Consider the following 16,456-nt stretch of genomic DNA (forward strand, 5'->3'; position numbering starts at 1 on the left):
CATGGAGCCAGTGGGTGGGTTTGAACTGTCAACCTTTCAATTAGCCATTGAGTCTAAATGTGAAAGGAAGTGGGTCAAGATGGAAACCTGCCAATGTTGATAGTACCATGCAACCAAGGGTCTCGACTCCATGTCAGAAACCATTGCTTGCGGATTTCAAGCAGAGGAATGATAAGGCTGGGTTTTTGCAGGGATCCTTCTGGCTGTCCCATAGAGAACCAATCAGAGACCACAACGAAGAGTGGAGAGAGCAATCTTTTGTTTTAATGCAGGAAACAAATGGTGAGAACATCTGCTAAGGGCAGTAGAAATGGGAATAGAGAAGACTGAAGAGATTTTGATGGTAAATTCTACCAACCCTAGTGGCTAGTTGGTCTGAGATATGAGAGACAGGAAGGAGATAAGATGATCAGAGGGTTCTGGCTTGGGTAACTAGAGGGAAAGTGATGTTCTTCACCGAGCTAGGAGATAAAAAAGTAAGAGTCAAACTTATACACAAAATTTATCTAATGCACATAAATAAATAAAGACAACACAAGGACTAATGAGATAGCACTGGAGCCTATCTATCACTGCCAGAGTGGATAAAATGCTCAGGACCCAAAAAGAGATATCAAAGCCATTAACTACTAATAAAGATACCATACCTTAATCTATTCTCTAAATGTCCTTTCTTATTTATATTGTGAATTAGCTGCAGCTTACTAAACCATGTATAAATATACAGGTCAAGTAGTTAACAAATCATTAGAGAACGACTATCTATTTAATGGTAGAGTAAAAAAGGGAATTTATAGAAATGCTTGGAAATACGGATGTCCCAGCAATCCCAATCCTGGATATATACCCAAAAGGATTGAAGGCAGGGATGCAAACAGAAACTTGTACACCAATGTCCATTGTAGCAGTATTTGCAGTAGTCAAGAGATGGAAACAACCGAAATGTCCATCAACAGGTGAATAGGTAAATAAAACGGTTATCCAAAAATATATACACGATGGAGTATTATTGGGCCATAACATGGATAGACCTTGAAAACAGCATGCTGAGTGAAGTAAGTCAGACAGAAAAGGACAAATACTGTATGATCTTACTGCTATGAGAGAAGCAAGTATACAGAAACCAAGGGTTATTAGTGGTTACCAGGGGTGGGAAGGATGGGGAAAGGGGGAATTTTTTCTTAGGGGCCAGTGAGTTTATGTTAACTGCGATGGAATGATTGGGAAAAGGGTAGTGAGAATGGTTGCACAACTTGAAGACTGTAATCAATGTCACTGAATTATACATGAAGAAATTGTTGAATTGGCGATGTTTTGTTATGCATGTTTTAACACAATTGAAAAAAAGAAAAGAAAATCCTATGTCTCAAAAAGAGAGAGAGAAGGAAGTCTAAAAATTGCATCTATATATGCAACTGAAGGTATAGTACCTAGTTTGAATGTTGGTGAAATGTGTAGCTACCCAACAGAGTAGAAATAAGAAGAACACAACAGCACAAGTGGGGTCCAGTGCAAAATGAAAATGTGAGACCTCTGTTCAAATTTATTAAGAATTAAGAATATATTCAAATTCATTAAGAATTTCAAGATGATGAGAGAAGAACATTAAGCCAACCATGGGGCCCTTGGAAACATGAGCACAGGTCTCGCACCCATAAAGCTGGCCCTGGCTCTCTCGAAGAAAAACAAGCTGGAATCGTAGAACACAGACTGCAATCCCTCATCTGATCCTTTTCAAGAGAGTGGGACCACAACAGAATCACAGAGAGGCAACTACAAAGTAGCCTTCACAGAGAGCTTTCGTGTGGCCATCGTGGACGTTGATGTGCGGAAGAGAAAGCAAGCTAGCTAAGTGTCTGAATGATGACTAAACTTGAAAATGAACTCATATGATCACTCAAATGCACTTAAAATCTTAAGATTATAATTCGATCAAAAAAGAGGGATGAAAAAATAATTTGGTATCAAAGAAGGGATGATAGGAAGAGTTTCCAGGTAGAATATTGAAGGAGATGACTTGGGAATTAAGAGCAAATGAAAAGAAGTCAAGACTACACAGGTGGTGAATCTCGAGTGGGAAACACCCATCACACTTTAGGTCCTGGACATCATAGAAGGTGGCATCATAGGAGATGGGGGACGGTAAGGGATGAAGTTGTGTCTTAGCTGCTTAAACCCAAAACCAAACTCAGTGCTGTCAAGGTGATTCTGACTCATACTGACCCTATAGGACACAGTAGAGGCGCCCCATAGGGTTACCAAGGCTGTAATCTTTACGGAAGCAGACGGTCACATCTTTCTCCCATGGAGTCGCTAGCGAGTTCGAACCATCAAACTTTTGGTTAGCAGTCAAGCACTTAAGCACTGTGTCACTAGGGCTCCTTTTTTAGTTGCTTGTTGTTGTTAGCTGCCATTGAGTCGGTTCAACTCACAGTGACCCTATGCACAACAGAACAAAATGCTTCTTGGTCCTGAGCCATCCTCACAATCGTTGTTATGCTTGAGTCCATTGTTGCAGCCACTATGTCAATCCATCTCATTGAGGGTCTTCCTCTTTTTCACTGAACCTCTACTCTGCTAAGCACGATGTCCTTCTCCAAGGACTGATGCTTCCTGATAACATGTTTAAAGTATGTGAAATGTGAGACGAAGTCTTGTCATCCTCACTTCTACTGAGAGTTCTGGCTGTACTTCTTCCAAGACGGATTTGTTTGTTCTTCTGGCAGTCCACGGTATATTCAATATTCTTCACCAACACCATAATTCAAAGGCATCAATTTTTCTTTGGCCTTCCTTATTCACTCTTCAGATTTCACATGCACATAGGCGACTGAAAACCCCATGGCTTGGGTCAGGTGCACCTTAGTCCTTAAAGTGACATCTTTGCTTTTTAATACCTTAAAGAGGAGTTTTGCAGCAGATTTGTCCAGTGTAACACATCCTTTGATTTCTTGACTGCTGCTTCCACGGCTGTTGATTGTGGAGCCAAGTAAAATGAAATCCTTGACAACTTCAGTCTTTTCTCCGTTTATCATGATGTTGCTCATTGGTCCAGTTGTGAGGATTTTTGTTTTCTTTATGCTGAGGTGTGATCCATACTGAAGACTGTGGTCTTTGATCTTCATCACTAAGTTCTTAAGTTCTCTTCACTTTCAGCAAGCAATGTTCTGTCCTCTGCATAACACAGGTTGTTAATGAGTCTTCCTCCAATCCTGATGCCCCATTCTTCTTCATATAGTCCAGCCTTCTCTGATTATGTTTTCAGCATACAGATTGAATAAGTATGGTAAAAGAATACAACCCTGATGCACACCTTTCCCGACTTTAAACCATACTCCTTTGTTCTATTTGAACAACTGCCTCTTCGTCTAAGTATAGGTTCCTCATGAGCACAATTTAGCATTCTAGAATCCCATTCTTTGCAATGTTACCCATAATTTGTTATTATCCACACAGTCGAATGCCTTTGCATAGTCAATAAAACACAGGTAAACATCTTTCTGGTAGTCTCTGCTTTCAGCCAGGATCCATCTGACATCAGCAATGACGCCCCTTGTTCCATGCCCACTTCTGTATCCACCTTGAATTTCTGACAATTCCCTGTTGAAGTACTGCTGCAATCACTTTTGAATGATATTTGGCAAAATTTTATTTGCCTATGATATTAATGATATTATTGGATAATTTCTGCGTTCTGTTGTATTACCTTTCTTTGAAATGGGTATAAATATGGATCTCTTCCAGTCGGTTGACCAGGTGGGTGCCTTCCAAATTTGTTGACATAGATGAGTGAGTACTTCCAGCACTGCATCAGTTTGTTGGAACATCTCAACTGGTATTCCATCAATTCTTGGAGCCTTGTTTTTCACCAATGCTTTCAGTGCAGCTTGGACCTCTTCCTTTAGTACATGGTTCTTGATCATATGTTACCTCCTGAAATGGCTGAATGTTACCTATTCTTTTTGGTACAGTGACTCTGTGTATTTCTTCCATCTTCTTTTGTTACTGCCTACACTGTTTAGTATTTTCCCTACAGAATCCTTGATTATTGCAACTTGAAGCTTGAATTTTTTTTTTTTTTTCAGTTCTTTCAGCTTAGAAATGCTGAGTGTGTTCTTCCTTTTTGGTTTTCTATCTCCAGCTTTTTGCACATTTCATTGCAATACTTTACTTTGTCTTCTTAAGCCGCCCTTTGAAATCTTCTGTTCAGCTCTTTTAGTTCATCATTTCTTCCTTTTGCTTTAGCTACTTAACATTGAAGAGCAAGTTTCAGAGTCTCTTCTGGCATCCATTTTGGACTTTTCTTTCTTTCCTGTCTTTTTAATGATCTCTTGCTTTCTTCATATATGATGTCCTTGATGTCATTCCACAACTCATCTGGTCTTCGGTCATTAGTGTTCAACGAGTCAAATCTATTCTTGAGATGGTCTCTAAATTCAGGTTGGGTATATACTCTAGGTCGTACTTTAGCTCTTGTGGACTTGTTCTAATTTTCTTCAGTTTTAATTTGAACTCGCATATGAGTGATTCATGGTCTGATCTGCAGTTGACCCTGGCCTTGTTCTGACTGATGATATTGAGCTTTTCCATAGTCTCTTTCCACAGATGTAGTCAATTTGATTCCTGTGTATTCCATCCAGCAAGGTCCGTGTGTATAGTTGCAGTTTATGTTGGTGAAAAAAGGTATTTTCAATGAAGAAGTCATTGTTCTTGCAAAATTCTGTCATGCAGTCTCCCCATCTTTCTATCACCAAGGGCATATTTTCCAACTATGGACCCTTCTTCAGTTAAAACAGAAATATCACAAATCAGTGGTTTTAATAAACAGAAGTTTATTTTCTCATAGTTTAGGAGACTAGAAGTCAGAATTTAGGGCACCAGCTCTAGAGGAAGACCATTCTAAGGACAAATCGTTGCTCTTTTCAGCTTCTGCTCCTCAGTTCCTTGGCGATCTCCACGTAGCATCTACTTTCCTCTCCGTTTGTGCTTGCTTCTGTGTCTGATCTTCTCCTTTTATATCTCAAAAGTGATTGAGTTTAGGACACATCTCCACACTGACATGGCCTCACTAACATAACAAAGAAAACCGTACTCCCATATGGGATTACTTTTATGGATATAAGGATTAGGACTCCAACATATATTTTGCGGGGGACACAATTCAATCTGTAACAAGCTGTATCCAAAATCTATGTCAAAATTTGTCTTGGCACATGTGATGGTTAAGATTGTGTGTCAACTTGGATGGGCCATGATTCTCAGTGTTTTGGCAGTCGTATAATGTGATCATTTCGCTGCTGAGATTTGATACGTGATCACTCTGATGATGGGATCTGCTGTGAGTAGCCAATAAATTGAAGGGGAGTTTTCCAGGGTGCATGGTCTGCATCAAGTGTGGGCAGACATCCAGGCAGGACTCAGGGGTTTTTGCTCGTTCTGGATCCTGTAGCTGGCTCCTAACTTCTGATTCATGGGACTTGAGCTAGCAGTTTATCTGCGGTCTTGCCTGCCAATTTTGGGATTCATTTATCTTCACGGCCCGTGAGCAACAGCCCTGCTCTCCAACCTGCCGATCTTGGGTTCGCCAGCCCCACGTGTGGCTATGTGAATCAGGAGAAGTCTCTTTCCTGACCCACGGACTTGAGACGTTACAGATTCTACAACTGTGTGAGCCATTTCCTTGATATAAATCTCTCTCTCTCTCTAATACATATATATGTGTTTATATGCTTAACTGGTTTTGCTTCTCTAGAGAACCCAGCCTAAGACAGCACATCTTTACCTTCCATGCGATTACTTTCTCAGCTCTGTTTCCCAGAAAAAAGAGAGATAAACATAGAGTCTTTATTTAAAACTTCTAAAGGGAAGTGACACGGTGTTGATGTCGGCTGGGGACTTAATTGTGTGCACTGGATTAATAACATATAGCAGATGGAGACAGTACGAGAAAGGAAGGAAGAAGAGGCAGGAATGGGTTACCATTTTTTATTAGCGAGAGTTCTCCTTCCCTTATTTTAGAGTTAACTACAAGATCTACGTAATGGACAAAGATCTGGGAACCTTTTCTAAAGTCTGGAGTGGAGACTAGGGTTTCTCAGCCTTGGCACTGTAGACAGTTGGGGCTGGATCATACTTTGTTGTGGGGGGGCCGTCCTGTGCACAGTAGGCTATTGAGTAGCACCCTTGGTCTCCATCCACAAGATGCCAGTAGCACTGTCCCCCCCTACCCAGTTGTGACAACCAAAAATGTCTCCATATTTTGGCAAAATGTCCCCTGGTGGCAGGGCATGAGGTTTGAGAACTGCTGGACCAGTATTGTCCCAATGGTTAAATGCTTGGCTGTTAACCGAAAGATTGGATATGGACCCCATCCAGCGAATCTGTGGAAGAAAGGACTGGCGATCTGCTTCTGTAAAGACCACAGCCAAGAAAACCTTATGGGGCAGTACTACCCTGTCACATGGGGTCACTATGGGTAGGAATTGACTGGACGGCACCCAACAACAACAATAAACAACTATTCTAAAGCAGTAAATATGCACATCTCACTCTTAAAAAGAAATCATGAAAATAGTTTTCAGATGGAAAATATGTCTCAAGTACATAAGACTCCATAAAACATATATATACAGTAAATATTTTTTAAAAAAATAAGAATATATGAAAAATCCAGAAATGTTTAAAAATTCAAATGAGATAATATCAGGAGAAAAATAGACGTGGAGGAAAAAATGATGAAAATTTTGGAAATATATTCACGTAAAAACAATATCAAATGTAGATGCAGATTAAAGATAAGGCATTCTCGTTTCTTTCCCAATGCAAAATAAAAATTCTTCTTCAGCCAGACTTGATGGTCTGACTGAGACTAGAAGGACCCCAGTGGTCATGGCCCCCAGACCTTCACTTGGCCCAGGACAGGAACCATTCCCAAAGCCAACTCTTCAGACATGGATTGGACTGGACAATGGGTTGGAGAGGGATGCTGGTGAGGAGTGAGCTTCTTGGATCAGGTGGACAGTTGAGACTATGTTGGCATCTTCTGCCTGGAGGGGAGATGAGAGGGTAGAGGGTGTTAGAAGCTGGTGAAATGGACACGAAAAGAGAGTGGAGGGAGAGAGCGGGCTGTCTTATTATGGGGAGAATAATTGGGGGTACATAGCAAGGTGTATGTAAGTTTTTGTGTGAGAGACTGACTTGATTTGTAAACTTTCACTTAAAGCACAATAAAAATTATATATAAAAAAAAATCTTCAAAATTCCTCCCATTTCTTAGTGATCAAGCCATAGTTTAGTACCGGGTAACCTTCAAGTTAATGGCGCTTACACTCCTAAAATTGAAAAGCACGAGTGATCTAATCCCATTCTACCATGAAATCAGTTTTGCAAACATTTTAATCTTTGTCCCTAGATCATAAATCCCTCTGTTTATTGCAACTTTCTTAGAGATAAGCATGTTTTATATCCACAATGCTGCCGTGTGTAATGAACAGTACACCTTTCAATTTGAATCTGATATGGTTATTTGTGCGATAGAAAAAAAATAGGATTTGGGGATAATAGGATTACCTATATAGATTGCTTTTTCCTTTAGATTGTGATATCTGGACTTACCTTAGCCTGTAGTTGGCTTCTTTCAAGAGTCTTTCGTTCACTGACATTTAAGAGTCACACACAGGATCACGCATCTGTGAAAACCTGTGGGACTGTACACCACAAACAGTGAATTTTAATGTAAACTTTGGACTTTGGCTCCTTTAGCTAACAATAATTCATCAACATCGGGTCATTAATTGTAACAAAGGAAACCAGGTGGCGCAGCAGTTAAAGCGCTCAGCTGTTGGAACGCACCAGCCGCTCCACTGGAGAAAGATGTAGCAGTCTTCTTCCGTAAAGACTACAGCCTTGGAAACCCTATGGAGTAGTTCTACTCTGTCCTGTAGGGCCGCTGTGAGTTGGAATTTACTCGACAACAATGGGTACCGGGTATAAATTATAGCAAATATACCACATTGATGCAAGATATTAATAGTAGGGGAAACCAGGTACAGGCGAGGGGGGCATGTGGTAACTCTCTGTACCGTCTGCTCCATTTTTCTGTAAGTCTAAACTTGTTCTAAAACTAAATTGTTATGGGTTGAATTGTGTCCCTCCCAAAGGATGTTGAAGTCCTAATCCTTGTACTGGTGAATGTCACCTGCTTGTTCCCAAGCTTCTCTTCTTTGTTAGGTTAATGGCTTCATATCAGACTAGGGTGGGTAGTAAACTTAATTAATCCCTTCTGAGTGGTCTCTTAAAGAGAGAAAACCGACAGACACCCATATAGTGGAAAGACAGAGGCCAGGTAAAGATGCATCTGAAGCAGGTTTCTGAGACCCTCAAGGGTGCAGCCCTGAAGGAACCTTGAAGAGCAAAGGAATCCAGGTTATCAAAGGATAAGATCTGTGCTGAAGGTGGAGGGAAGGCTCTGGAGCCAGAGAAGAAGGGGGCCTGCTTTTCCTGCCTTGCTCCCTCTCTTTCCCCCCATCTGTAGGCCACTGAGGGGGCCCTGTCTCCTCAGCTCCTTAAGACCCAGAGAAGGAACACAGGAGTCGGATCAGCTGGTGGGCAGCTAACAACAATGAGAAGATCCAGCTACGTCTCGGCTTCCTTTGTTGTTGTTGTTGGCTGCCTTCAAGTCGATGCCCACTGATGGTGACCCCAACTCATGGAGCAGATCTCCTCCATAGAGTTTTCTTGTCTGTGATCTTTAGGGAAGCAGATGGCCAGGTCTTTTCTTCTGCAGAGCCTCTGGGTGGGTTTGAACCGCCAACCTTTAGTAGCTGAGAGCAAACTGTTTGCGTCATCCAGGGACCACAGAACCTGAATACTCATTGCTGTCAACTCTGACTCATAGCAACCCTATAGGACAGACTAGAACTGCCTCATAGGGTTTCCAAGGCTGTAATCTTTACAGAAGGAGCCCTGGTAGTACACTGGCTAAGCATTCAGCTGCTAACAAAAAGATTCAAACCCACCAGACACTCTGCAGGAGACAGATGTGGCAGTCGGCTTCCATAAAGATTACATCCTTTTGGACCCTATGGGACAGTTTTACTCTGTTCTATAGCCAAAAAACCCACTGCCGTTCTATAGCGACCCTATAGAACAGAGTAGTACTGCCCCATAGAGTTTCCAAGGACTGCCTGAAGGATTTGAACTGCTGACCTCTTGGTTAGCAGCCGTAGCTCTTAACCACTACGCCACCAGGGTTTCCCTGTCGTATAGGGTCACTATGAATCAGAATCAACTCGAAAACACTGGGTTGGGTTTGGGTTTGGAATCTTTACGGAAGCATGTCACCAGGTCTTTTTTCCCAAGAAGCCACTGGGTGGGTTTGAAGAGCCAACCTTTCAGTTAGCAGCTGAGCACTAACCACTGCTCCACTAGGACTCTTTAGAACCGGAACAATCTTCCTTTACTGGAAGTGGCGAAAAATGGATGAGATGTTATGAGTCTTCTTCCATGAAGTTTTGGCCCCTGTTGGGCTGCCATTTCAAATATGTGACTGCTTCGTACATGAGGTATCATTGAGAGTTAACCAAACTGGACCAAACCCATTGCTATCAAGTCGATTCCAACTCATAGCAACACTGTAGGGCAGTTAGTTGAGCTTAAAGGCATCGTCAGTTAAGTAAGGTGTGCTGTGCAGGGCCGGCTGACCTGGCTTCAGCCTTCTTACTCAGCTCCTGACCCCAAGGACAAGCCAAGATCCCTATGAGTGCTCCCCTCACAAGGTTTTACAGCAGAAATGGAATTCCTATTGTCTTAGTCACCTAGTGCTGCTCTAACAGAAATACCACAAGTGGATGGACTTAACAAAGAGAAGTTTATCCTCTCACAGTCTAGTGGGCTAGAAGTCTGAATTCAGGGTGCCGGCCCCAGGAGAAGGCTTTCTCTCTCTGTTGGCCCTGGAGGAAGGCCCTCGTCAGCAGTCTTCCCTTGGTCTGGGAGCATCGCAGTGCAGGGACCTCAGGTCCAAATGACACACTCTGCTCCCGGCACTGCTTTCTTGGTGGAATGAGGTCCCCATGTCTCTCTGCTCGCTTCTCTCTTTTATATCTCACAGAGATTGGCTTAAGTCACTATCTAATCTTGTAGACCTCATCAGTATAATTGACACTAATCTATCTTATTACATCACAGAGATAGCATTTACGACATATAGGGAAATCACGTCAGAAGATAAAATGGTAGACAATCATACAAGGGAATTGTGACCTAGCCAAGTCGACAGATATTTTTTGGGGCCACAACTCAATCCATGACACTTACCTTTCAGTCACTCGATGCCTTCCTTTCCCTCTTTGTTACATGAGTTGGTGGTGCTGAAAATCAAAAAGATTAATCTCCTTCCATCAGAATGCAAATACAGTTGTTAACACAAAATACCTTTTTGGAGAACATTTTTGCAGTTTGTTATAAGGTTAGATATATACCTAGTCATTGTACTGTTGGAAATTTATCCAAGAGAAATAAAAGTATGTGCCTACACAAAGGCTTATCCATAAATGATCACAGCAGCTTTATTTACAGGAGCCCAAATCTGGAAACACTCCAAATGTCCTCATCAACATGTGACTGTGGGTCAGCACATTATGGCGTTTTCATTCAATGGAACACTAACCAAACCCCCTGCCGTTGAGTCAGTTACAACTCATAGCAACCCCATAGGATTTCCAAGGCTGTAAATCTCTATGGAAGCAGACTGTAACATCTTTCTCCCAAAGGGCCATTGGTGGTGGTTTCCAACCACCCACCTCTCGGTTAGCAGTCAAGCACCTTAACCACTGTGCCACCAGAGCTCCTTAATGAACGTTACGGATTGAATCGTGTCACCCAAAAACATGTGTCAACTTGGCTAGGCCGTGATTCCCAGTATTGCGTGATCACCCACCATTTTGTAATCTGAAGTGATTTTCCTATGTGCTGTACATTGTATTTTATGATATTAATGGAAACCCTGGTGGCATAGTGGTTAAGTGCTACAGCTGCTAACCAAAGGGTCGGTAGTTCAAATCCACCAGGCGCTCCTTGGAAACTCTATGGGGCAGTTCTACTCAGTCCTATAGGGTCCCTATGAGTCGGAATCGACTCGATGGCACTGGGTTTGGTTTTTTTTTTTTTTAAATGATGTTAATGAGGCAGGATCAGCAGCAGTTGTGTTAATGAAATAGGACTCAAGATTAGGTGGTACCTTAAGCCAATCTCTTTTGAGATATAAAAGAGAGAATCAAGCAGAGAGGAGGGGGACTTCATGCCACCAAGAAAGAAGAACCAGGAGCAGAGCGCATCCTTTGGACCTGGGGTCCCTGAGCTGAGAAGCTCCTAGACCAGCGGAAGATTGATGACAAGGACCTTCCTCCAGAGCTGAGAGGGAAAGACTTCCCCTGGAGCTGGTGCCCTGTATTCAGACTTCTAACCTACTAGAATGTTAGAGAATAAGTTTCTCTTTGTTAAAGCCATCCACTTGTAGTATTTCTGTCACAGCAGCACCAGATGACTAAGACAATGGAGTATTATTCAACTATAAAAATAAACGAACTACTGATACACACACGGATGGGAGTCCCTGGGTGGGGCAAATGGTTAATGTGCTCAGCTGCTAAATAAAAGGTTAGAGGTTCAAGTCCACCCAGAGGCACCTCAAAAGAAAGGCCTGGCAATCTACTTCTGAAAAACCAGTCATTAAAATCCCTGCTAAGCACAATTCTACTCTGACACACATGGAGGGGGCCATGAGTCAGAATCAACTCGATGGCAGTTTGTTGTTGTTGTTTACCCACATAGATGAATCTCAAAATCGTCACGCTGCAAAAAAGAAGACAGGCACAGAAGAGTCTGTACTGTACGATTCCATTTATATAAAAGTGTAGAAAATTCAGACAAGTACAGAGTGACTGAAATTAGCTCGCTCACTGCATTTCTGGAGGTAGGGAAAACATACTGACGGACCAAAAAACAATATGAGGAAATTGGGAGGGGGCGGTTTGGAAATGTTCTCTATCTTGTTCGCAAAGGTGTTGCTTTCAGGGATGGACACAGCCCAATAAATTACAGGTTTAAACAGACAGTTTATTGTATATAAATCATACCTTAATAAAATTGTATATGATGTATAAATACATAAAAATGAATATAAATCATACCTTAATAAAATTACTTTTTAAAAAGCCAGAGAAAGCAAATTACCTTTAAAGTAATGATAGAATGCCTCTGACTTCTCAATATTACATACGGGAAATAATCAATGTAAAATGATACAGATGCATTTAATATAGATACAGTTATAGAAGACAAACATAGAGCTAAAAGACACAAAGGACTGAAATAAATAGGTAGAAGAAGATAAAGCTTATAACCACCCAATAAAAGAAAAGCGGTTCAGCTCTATTATCAGACAAAATATATTTTAGGAATGAATCATTACTACGTAAACAAAATTCATCTTCATGGTGAGAAAAATGTAATGAAGTCTTAAAACACAAACTATAATTGACAGAACTAAGGGAATTGTAGACAAATCTGTAATTATTGTGACAGATTTTACTGTATCTATTTCAGTAATTGATAGAGGAAACTGATGAAAATTTTAGTAAGGAGACTGGCGATTTGAATCATATAATTGGCACAGTTGATACTAATGAACATGTACAGATCATTGTACTAAAAACTGCAAGGTACACATTCTCAGAAAGCACACATAAAACCTTCACTTAAATCGACCATATAGTGCACACACACACACAAAAAGTCTTAACATATTTCAAAAGCTCTCTGACCACTATGCAATTAACTTTGAAATCACCATATGTTTGGCAAGTTTTTTTTTTTAATTAATGAGTCTAAATTATCCATAAATAAAGAAGCATAATGAAAATCAGAAAATGTTTTAAAATAAATGACCTGGAAAATACAAATGGAATCTTTTGCATGCACCTAGAACAGTACTGAGGGAAATCATGCATGTCTTGGCAAAGAAGAAACACTGAAAATTAATAAACCTAGAAACATCTTAAAAAATTGAAAAAAAAAAAAAACAGTGAGTAATCAAGTAGAAGAAGGAAGGAAGAAAATATAGAGATAAGACCAGAATTTAACACAATAAAAAAGCAAATATATAATAGGGAAAACTGACAAAGCCAAAATTTGGTTCTTCAAAAAGGCCAATAAAATTAACAAATTAGCAAGTCTGATCAACAGGCAGGAAAAGAGAGAAGGTAGGAGTAACAAACATTAGGAATGAAGAATGGAAGATAAGATCTTCCAGGCATTAAAAAGATAAGGAAACAACATTATGGCAATAGATTTCTAGAAAGATGTAAGTTAAAAGTGTACATCTATCACGGCCTCATCTACCCTGAGACCGGAAGAATTAGATGGTGCCCAGCTACTACTACCAACCTTTCCCATCAGGGCCACAATAGATGGACCCCAACAGAGCAGGAGAAAAACACGGAACTAATTCTTAAAAAGTTCACACTTACTGGACCAGCTGAAACTAGAGGACTCCCTAAGACCTAAGACTCCCTAACATCCTGAGATACTCTTTAAACCTTGAACCAAAAGTATCCCCTGAGGTCGCCTTTTAGCAAAATAACAGACTGGCCCACAAAATAAAGGATATTATCCATGAGTATGGTACTCCATTAAAAAGCCATCTATATGAGACCAAAAGGTCAACAGTTACTCCAGAGCAAAGAAGAGAAGATAAGGGGGCAGGAAAACTAGACTACTGGAAACAGAACAACCAGAACGCAATTAAAAAGAATGCTGACACATTGTGGAAAATTTAACTAGCATCACTGAACAGCTTGTGTAGAAATTGTCAAATGGGAACCCAATTTGCTGTGTAAACTTTCACTGAAAGCACAACAAAATATTATTAAAAACAAATTTCATCTAAGTTTTTAGAGAATGAATTAAAAAAAAAAACCCTCAAGATCATATGTGTTCATTAGGAAAATTAAATTTCTAGTCCAAATATTTCCAGAAAAAAAAAATGCTAGTACTACATGGCTTTACCCTTGAATTCTATATTCAAGGAACGATGAATTCCAGTTTTCTTCAAGCTCTTATGGAGAAAAGAAAATGCTCAATAAATCATTTTATGACGTTAATATAACCTTCATCCCAATATCTGACAAGGCAGCATGAGAGAGAATACTTAAAAGCCAATCTCACTCAAGAAATGCAAACAAAAAAACCCTACAAATTAAATTTCTGCACACACCTCCAGTAGTATATAAAAAAATGAAAATGCATTATAACCAAGCAGCTTTATCCCACGAAGACAAACACTAGTTTAACATAGAAGTATGGTTCCAAAAAACCTTCCTTTATTGATTAAGTGTTTTGTTATATTCATTTGCATTGCAATGCAAAATTAATGACTTAATTGAACCCTTTGAATAAAAATGATGTGAAATACAATGTATGATTAGGAAAGATTCAATGTTTGGAAAATGAGGTTGAAAGTAGGTCACATATAAATTAATTCTGGTCAATTGTTGCATTATTCACAAGCTATCTTTGAAAAGAATTTTTAAAGAAAAATCTGTAGAGGTATACTTCCGTGTTACTTTTTCCAGTAAATAACCCTGTTAAGTTAAATGTTTTTCTCTGATAACGCACCTGATTGGGTGTGCACTGGGTTATTGGGATAAAGTGTGTGGAAATGACCTCATGCACAACAGAATGAAACACTGCCCAGTCCTATGCCATCCCCACGATCAGCTGTGGATAGGACTATTGTGATCTGTAGGGTTTTCACTGGCTGATTTTCAGAAGTAGATCACCAAGGCTTTCTTCCAAGGCACCTCTAAGTGGACTTGAACTGCCGACTTTCAGTTAGCAGCCAAGTGTGTTAACCATTTGCACAACCCAGGAGTTCTCACCCCTACCGCTCAATACCCAATGTGTAGACTTCTGGAGGTGCAGGGAAGGGGAGATGTACTCCAGCTTCACTCTTACCCTAAGGGTAGAGCCACTGGGACCCCAACTTGATGAAGCAGGGACTTCTCTTAGACCCTAGTGAGCCCTGAGCTTGGACATCTGCTCTGGTCCCCCTTCAGACTGTATCACCAAAGCCAGGTTTTTTCGGTTCTGCAAATGTCTTCAGAAAACATGGCCATAGTTGTTCTGCTGGCCTCTTTGTGTTCCCCATTTCACTTAGATTTGACTAGATAATCCCTTAATATTTTGTCAACTCTTTGGTCCCATTGAGGATCCTCCGTCAAGGACCCCTTCTTTCTGAACATTTTAGCTGTTTTCTGGGGGAGGACTATTTCAGATAAACCAGCTGGCCACATTTCCCTTCTTCCTTCTGGAGACTTGCCGTCTGTCAGTCTGTCAGTCTTGGTGTCATCACAAACAGGCTAGCTCCAAATCTCCCTGCCCGCTCATTCTTCATCTTCTTAACGGGTGCTCCATCTTCCAATTGCCCCTTAAGTATTGTATTCTTTACGGAGACCCTGGGTGGCACAGTGAAGCACTTGACTACTAGCTGAAAGGTTGGCATTCAAACCCACTCAGAGGTGCTGGGAAGACAGGCCTGGCAATCTGCTTCCAAAAGGCTACAGCCTTGAAAACCCTATGGGGCAGTTCTACTCTGCACACATGGGGTGGCCATGAGTCGGAATCGGCTAGATTTGACAGTAACTGGCTGGTTTAAAAACACGTTCTTAAAGTTGTCTGTTTCCAGGATAAAATTCAGTCTCCGTGACACAGCACATAGGGTCTGGGATGACCCGTCCCCTTCCTATTCTTTAATGAGTCGGACACTGTTTTTGCCGATGATGTAGACGTAACATTACTTCTTAAAACTGCTCATGACAGTCCACAACATGACCTTGTTGGCTTTTCCAGGAAGAATTTTCTTCCCTTTATCTAACTGCAATTCATCCCCACGTCAACAAACTCCTGTTTCCTACTATTCTCACGTTGTATTTTATTTGCCACCAAAACCCAAACCAAACCTGTTGCCGTAGAGTCCATTCTGACTCATAGTAACCCTATAGGACAGAGCAGAACTGCTCTGTAGGGTTTCCAAGGAGCGCCTGGTGGATTCCAACTGCTGACCTTTGATTAGCAGCCAAACTCTTAAACACTGCTCCACCAGGGCTCCTTATTTGCCACCAAACCAAAAAACTAAACCCAATGCCATCGAGTCAATTCTGACTCATAGTAACCCTATAGGACAGGGTAGAACTGCCCCATAGAGTTTCCAAAGAGCACCTGGTGGATTCGAACTGCCATCCTTCTGGTTAGCAGCTGTAGCTCTTAACCACTATGCCACCAGTGTTTCCATTTATTTACCACAGCTATGGTGAAACCCTTGTGAAACTGTTCACTAGAGATGAGTAAGTAAGCACAAGTCAGCCTCTGCTCACCTTGCTTACTGGGTCATCCGCCCCTG

At 41.0% G+C, this 16,456-nt stretch overlaps 1 protein-coding gene across 1 annotated transcript in view; it reads right to left on the reverse strand.

Annotated features, from left to right (window-relative positions):
- Nucleotides 1–16,456, reverse strand: part of STS (steroid sulfatase) — a 303,712-nt gene that overhangs the window by 35,923 nt on the left and 251,333 nt on the right. Inside the window, exons 11-13 of the transcript XR_007515874.1 lie at nucleotides 10,315–10,367; nucleotides 7,615–7,706; nucleotides 6,902–7,046 (exon numbers count right to left, since the gene is read on the reverse strand). The gene's annotated coding sequence lies outside the window, so the exon portion shown is untranslated. The remainder of the gene's footprint in view (nucleotides 1–6,901; nucleotides 7,047–7,614; nucleotides 7,707–10,314; nucleotides 10,368–16,456) is intronic.

This window comes from Elephas maximus, chromosome X (genome assembly GCF_024166365.1).
Source record: "Elephas maximus indicus isolate mEleMax1 chromosome X, mEleMax1 primary haplotype, whole genome shotgun sequence".
NCBI classification, from domain to species: Eukaryota; Metazoa; Chordata; class Mammalia; order Proboscidea; family Elephantidae; genus Elephas; species Elephas maximus.